This window comes from Grammomys surdaster, unplaced genomic scaffold (genome assembly GCF_004785775.1).
Source record: "Grammomys surdaster isolate TR1022 unplaced genomic scaffold, NIH_TR_1.0 279, whole genome shotgun sequence".
In the NCBI taxonomy this organism is placed as follows: Eukaryota; Metazoa; Chordata; class Mammalia; order Rodentia; family Muridae; genus Grammomys; species Grammomys surdaster.
The window spans coordinates 11261551-11268323 of record NW_021604720.1 but is presented as its reverse complement, the minus strand read 5'-3'; the positions used below and the strand labels follow the sequence as shown (position 1 = coordinate 11268323).

The 6773-nt window shown below is 48.1% G+C and overlaps 1 protein-coding gene across 3 annotated transcripts in view; it reads right to left on the bottom strand.

Moving 5' to 3' along the window:
* Positions 1-6325, bottom strand: part of Dglucy (D-glutamate cyclase) — an 81039-nt gene extending 74714 nt beyond the window's left edge. For all 3 annotated transcript variants that reach the window (XM_028777295.1, XM_028777296.1, XM_028777297.1), the window contains exon 1: positions 6150-6325. The gene's annotated coding sequence lies outside the window, so the exon portion shown is untranslated. The remainder of the gene's footprint in view (positions 1-6149) is intronic.
* Between the last annotated feature and the right edge of the window lie 448 nt (positions 6326-6773).

Below are 6773 nucleotides of genomic sequence, written 5' to 3'. Positions count from 1 at the left end.
GAGAGAGAGAGAGAGAGAGAGAGAGAGAGAGAGAGAGAGAGAGAGAGCACAATGGTGAAGGGAGGTTCCAGGAGTGATGTGGCAGCCTTGGGCAGGATCACCTCCCTCCTTAACATGAGAAAGGTAAGTGGAGAGGAGTTGGGGTGATTGCCAGGGTGGCCCTTGGTACCTCAAATTTCCTACCGCTTCAGTGTCATTGAGGCACATTGCTGGTCAGGATCTATTCTGTGCTAGTGACAATGAGGTTTGAGAAAGCGTTGAGGAGATACGAACACCAAGGGACAGGGAACTATCGAGGGACAACTGGAAGGGTTTCTAGGCAGCCTTAGGGACCGGCACTGTTAATAGTTCAAAGAGGACATGATGAAGCAAGTTCCTCCAGCATAGCTAGCTCTGGGGAAGGGGCAGGCAGAGGTATTCCAGATGTGGGGCTCAACTGGTTGGGTTTGGATGGAAGGGAAAGTAGACAAAAATTGTTAGGGGTGAGGCATAGCATAGAGAAGAAAACTGACCACCACAGCACATGAGATTCCTGCTTCATTTAACAGCTATCACTGACTCAGGCGCTCAGCTGAGAGAACACAGTCGTTCTGTATGTGCAATAGAGTCCATCTCAACAAATAAAGTGACTAGTTCTAGACAATGTAATAACGGAAAGAGCTAGGTGCGAAGGACCAAGCAGACATGGTTCAAATTTAACCCCCACTATTTTTCTTTCTGAGATTAGTCTCTTTTTTGTCTATAAAACATGAAACATTCATGTTCTGTGGAGCTTACCAGGATGAAATGAGAAGATTAATGCATATGTCTCTGCAAACTCTATTAGGTTCAAGGCTCGCGATTCTGGACCTTAATTTAGTAGGTGTCTGGTGCATGGGAGGCACTCTGCAAATACGTTTCTTTCTTTCTATGTTAACATTTTTCATCAGAGCGCATTCTGTGCCCTGAGCTAAGCTCTTCTGAGATGTTGGTATTCATTTCCAGTCTTAGTTCTGTACAATAATGAGAACAGAACACTGATACATTCATCCATTTACAACTTTTCACTGAGTTATGTTAAGCTAAGTTATGACTTGACCTACTGAAACCTGGGTGTAAGTACAGAGAGTGAACTCTAGAATTGCAAAGATCAGGCCCCTATTTCTGCTGGTCCCATCAACAGACAAGTGAGCCGGTATGCGTGAGCTTTCTGTTACTGTAACAAATATCTGAGATAAATTAATTTATAATGAGGAAAGGTTTATTTTGGCTCAGTTTCAAGTGTTTCAGAGGGGTCTTTTGGGCCTGGTTAGAGGCAGAAAATCATGCCAGAGGGCTCATGACAGAGGAAGCACTCACCTCATAGCTGATGGGAATCAGAGAAAGAGAGAGAGACAGAGACAGAGAGAGACAGAGAGAGAGACAGAGACGGAGAGAGACAGAGAGAGAGACAGACAGAGAGACAGACAGACAGACAGACACACACAGAGAGAGAGAGAGAGAGAGAGGGAGAGAGAGAGAGGGAGAGAGAGAGAGTCAGAGAGAGAGAGACAGAGAGAGAGAGACAGACAGACACACACACACGCAGAGAGAGAGAGAGAGAGAGAGAGAGAGAGAGAGAGAGAGAGAGAGAGAGAGAGAGGAGCGATAAGGCCCAAATACTCTGTTTAAAGGAATGCCTTCAGAGATCTAACTGCCTCCCATCAGGCCCCACCTCCTCAAGCTTCCATCACCTCTCAACAGCATTACAAGTCCACGCTGTTACCCATAATGCATTTTGAGGCACTTATATAACCAGAGTGCCTACCTAGCTTGTTGAACCTTGTAGAGAATTCCTGCTAAGATGGGAGAGGAGGTCCCCTCCACAACAGAGACCAAGATGGATCCCCCAGGCAACGGAAGGATATCCATTCTTCATCAGTCACCAAAGACCCAAGATCACAAGGGACGGTGACTCTCTAGGGAAATTGTCCAAAGATGCAGAAAAACAAGTAGAATTCAAACAGAGCCCAGGGACACTGTTCCTGGGGTATCTGTGTACAGAAGACACAGGCTGGACAACCATGGGCAGTCTGGCCAGCCGATTGGGGCTAATCTCATCACTGCTAGAGATGTTCAAACACTTCAAATACTGCAGCCAAGAGCTAGACCAAGGTTTGCTAAAGAAGAACCTGAGGGTGGAACAGGCAAGAAGCAGAGCCCGGGTGAGATAAGATATTCAAGTCCAAGGGACACATCTATGGGGACATGGAGCAGAGACCACCAACTGATCTCAATTTCCACTCTCCTCTTTCTTTTAGAAGGAGAACCCCTAAGCTAAGATTTATTCAGGCATCTTTAATTGGCACAGCTGGAGTCTACACTTCCCAGATTCTCCTGTGGTGATGTGTGCCCAGGTGCTGGCCAATGGGATGCGAGTGAAAGAGCAGTCTACCTGCTGAATTATGTCACTCAGGAGGCTGTCCACATCTGGCCCCTCCCTGTCTTCCTACAGGCAGGAACAGAAGGGGGGAAAGAGCAAGGGAAGGTTGAGAAGAATAGGGAGCGAGAATGGGGGAAGTGGAGGAAGCATGTACTCCAGGATGATCCTGTGGAACAGAGCAGTTACTCTCCCCTGCACTGGCCTCCTACCTCCTAGCGGTTAGGTGAAAGCAATCATGTTCCAGAAAACTCTGAGAAAACACAGTTTAAGAACCTTTAGTTTCAGCTTCTCCGGTGCCTGGCTAATAACGTCTTTCTTCAAAGTACCGATAAAATGAGAGTATTTACTGAAAGCTTACCACATGCCAGGAGTTGCTTTAAACACTTTACACGTGGCATCTCATTTCATCCACATCTGCCTCCCAGATGAGGCCTTTGGTTCCATTTTGCAGAAAAGGAGATACCGTCCTCTAACTGATGACACGCTATTACCGGACAGCCTCTAACAGATGACACGCTATTACCGGACAGCCTAACCGTGTATTCTGGAATGAGATCCTATCTTCATTCACTGTGTTTTAGAGATCTCTTGTACAGTTCGTGGTCAGAAAGACACGGTTCAGAGTCAGCAAGACTGTTCTGCAGGTAAAGTCATTCACCAAGCAAGCCTGGCAACTTGGTTCAATCCCAGAATATGCACAAAGGTGGAAGAAGAGACCAACTCCACAAAGTTGTCCCCTGTGTGCACACATACAATGATTTAAATAAAAAAAAAAAACTTAAGAAGACACGGTTCGATTTTTCAGCGACCTGAGCCTGAATGGTAACCTCAGAGCTGCAAGCCACTTAGTGTCTCCACAAGTCCGTTTCCTTCAAGAGAGCATCTGAGAGGAACCAAGCCACCGGCCTCCCGGAAGGATGAGAGAGATTTATGAATGTTGAAGAAAGCTTTGAAAGCTATAAAATGAGGTACAAGTGATGACCCGCTTTAAGGCAGGCTGGAAAATCCTTAAAAAATAAAAAACAAAAATGCACTCTATTTTTTTTTAAATTGCAAATACCATCTAGCAATTTGGCAGATATCCTAAGAAGCCTGTAAAATCTGTCAGGGAGAAGGGTACATTTGGACTTCTACATCTGCCATCCTTTACTGAAGAAGGGAGATTTCATTGAAATTAACTGGGAGACTTCAGTCCTGTGTACCTTGTGTGGGCTCGCATGTGCACACCACACTCATACACACATGCACACGTACACGCACACATGCGCACAGAGGTCTATGGGGCAATGGACATGCCAGGAAACTTGGTAAGGTTGAGCAGGTTGGAAGCCCAGGAACCCAGCGGGTTAAATAGGAGCTTTGCCTCCCTCCAACCAGGCCCCTGTCACATGACCACACTTCCTATATAGGTCACAAAGATCAGAACAGGGTTTTCCACGCTAACTGAGGTATCTAGAGGCCTTGAGGGTTTAGCCAATAAGCTTCCCTTTCTGAACATTCCTTCCTGCAAAAGGTATTTAATCTCTGGTCTACCCTGAGAAGGTGGCATGCACTCATTTTCCATGACGAAACAATCAATAAACATTTTGGAACCAAGGACTGTCTCTTTCATCAACAACCATAATGGAGAGCATGGAGAGGCCTTGATCTACTGTCTAAGGCCATCTAAGTCTCCCGCAGAAGGTCCCTCTGTGCTCCTAGACAATCACTGATAAGCTCAGGACTCACCACCGCTGAACTAAGCTGGAGTGGAGTTCAAATTTCCCTGGTCCTGGGCTCCTCACCCCGAGGGGCCAACTCTGTTCCCAACTCAACCTAGCAGCTTCTGACTGTCTAGGAATTTAGGATTCCCAAGCTCAGGCTCCTCATCACAGGTCTGTACCCTGCCCCCCATTCCAGACTCCTCTGCAGGGTTTCCAGTGGCGACTGGATGCCTGGAAGTCAGGGAACCCCAGCTTTGGACTCCCACATCTTAGGGAGTGTTTTCCCACCCCCTGAGCAGTATATCGGAGCTTCCCTCAAGCCTAGCACCCAATAGTGGTGTAGGGTAAATGCAGTCTCCATGTTTTATCTGCCCAAGTGGTGTTCCCACACCCTAGCAGCAGGGCAAAATGCAAAACCACAGAAATTCTCAATGGAAAAGAATCCTTATTAGAAAGACCAGGAAGGAACAGCAGCAATCAGCCAAACCCATGGGAAATCACCAAGTACAGACACAGGCGTGGCACAAGGAATTCAAAAGTCCCCAATTCAAGTGAGCTGGGGAATTCAGCCGGGCTGTTGACACAGGGGTCCTATGTGACAGATCTTTCAGATATCCCCATGAAATTCCTCAAGGTTTCTAATTTGCCCACATGTGCACATCACGCCAGGTCAAGGACCCATGACAGGTAGATTCTTTAAGGTTGTTATGCCATGAACTGTTATTGTAGGCTTGGTTCCCAGTGGGCAGTGTTCAGGGGTGAGGCCTGTGGGAGGGGATTACATCATATGCGCTTGGACCTCATCAATGGGCTTTGGGAGGTAGTGGAAACCACAGAAAGTTGGCCTCTTTGGAGGAAGTTGGTACTTGGGCGTATGCTAGGGATGGGCTATTTCATCTCAGCCCCTTCCTCGCTTTGCTTTCCCGGCTGCTATGAGTTGAGCTGCTTTCCTCTCCCACCTGCTTCGGCCATGTTGGAAAGATCCTGAAAATGGCCAGGTCAAACAAAGGCCTATGGACTGGATGGCTGGAACCTTTGAAATCATAAGCCCAAATAAACTTTTCTTCCTTAAAGTTGCTCATGTCAAGGGTTTTGTCATAACAATAGAAAGCTAACACAAAAATTCTTCATCCTAAGTATGTACAAGCTAATTCTATCCTTCCTGTCTTTCTGCTTCAGTTTCCCCCTATCTGTTTAGTGGAGGCTGCTTTCCTTCTGCTTCTTGCTCCTGGCTTTCATTCCCCTTCCTTTGACAGCGAGTAGCTACTTTGAAGGTACTACGGCATTCCTTCCCTCCCTTCTGGACCAAACAATGCCGACGCGCTGCTTCCTGCCAGCATCGTCTCCACTTGTTGCCCTTCCTAGCACACACACATGCTCACGAAGTCAGGTAGATGGCTGTTAATGAACCCCTAGGCTAATCACACAGATAGGAAAGAAACTTGCCAGAGCCGCAGGGCTCTGCCTTCTGCACGGTCACCTGTGCAGAACCTTGGCTCCTCAGGTGGGGACTGAAGCAAGCTGGCTCTCAATGTGAGTTTGCCTCACCCGCATCAATCATTCCTCAAAGGCAGAGGAAGGCACCTTGAGCCCTGTGGTTATCTGGTCAACAACCCTCGGCCTGCATTGGCTTGGACTGTCCTTCCCTTGTGCCACACATGAAGTCTCTGTCACTAGCTTTATTCTTTCCTCCCTAGCAGGTTGTGGCCCAAACTCGACAGCCACTCAAAGCCCATGATTTCAGTTCCCCCTTCTTTGCTCTCATGTGATCTTGGGGTTCTCAAGGGCAGGAAGATGCCTTGAAAGGTCACCCCAGGAGGGTGGAGAAGCATTCCTACAATTCATGGTCCCCAGTGTCATATGCACAGATTTGACTTTCAAGGGGAGGCCCAGATGGATTCCAGAAGAGAGCCTATTAATTGATTTTGGCCTATCGCCCCCCTGGAGCAGCTTCCCCAAACCCTTGGGCTCCTGGGGTAGGGTAGAGTCGGGTGTGTGGATGTTACCATGTGCAGAGAACTATGCCTTGTTCCCTGCTGACTTACTGTTGGTTTGAGATGTCTGGACTAACGTGTCACACAATTCTTCCCTTTGTTTCCTCAGCCTTGCAGAGTGAGCTTCTTTCTGAAAAGCATAAAGGTCCTTTTCTTCAGCTCACAGGGGCTTCTGGGGCTGCCACCGGCTGGCTTGTTCTGCCCAGCCCCGGCTCTGATCTACATGCCTGGGCCAGCCCCAGGCACCACTGACTGCTACAGCGCCACTATCCTGCAGCCAATGCTCTCCAGGCTTGTACTGGGGTGGTGAGTTCCATGGCAGGATGCCAGCCCTGGTTCTTAAAGCCACAGAGCTGCTGGTGGCTGAAGAACTCTCTAAGGCTAGTTCCCCTTGCGGGAGTTTCTTGCAGCCAGGAAGCACGATGCAAAGGCATGATCACCATTACCTACACGAATGGAAAACCTGCAGCAGTAGGGGGTGGCAGTCCCAGAAATTCTAATGTCACAGACCTAGGAACTCACACAGGCTCCTGTGTGTCAGGCTCCTGTGAATCAAAGGCTGCTGGCCCTGGGGCTGTGCTGAGTTAGGCAGAGGTGAGTGCGAAGCCTAGGTAGGTTGCTCTTCAGTATTCAATGTCCCTAGTACTCATCAGAGGCTTAACTGAGATAATAGAA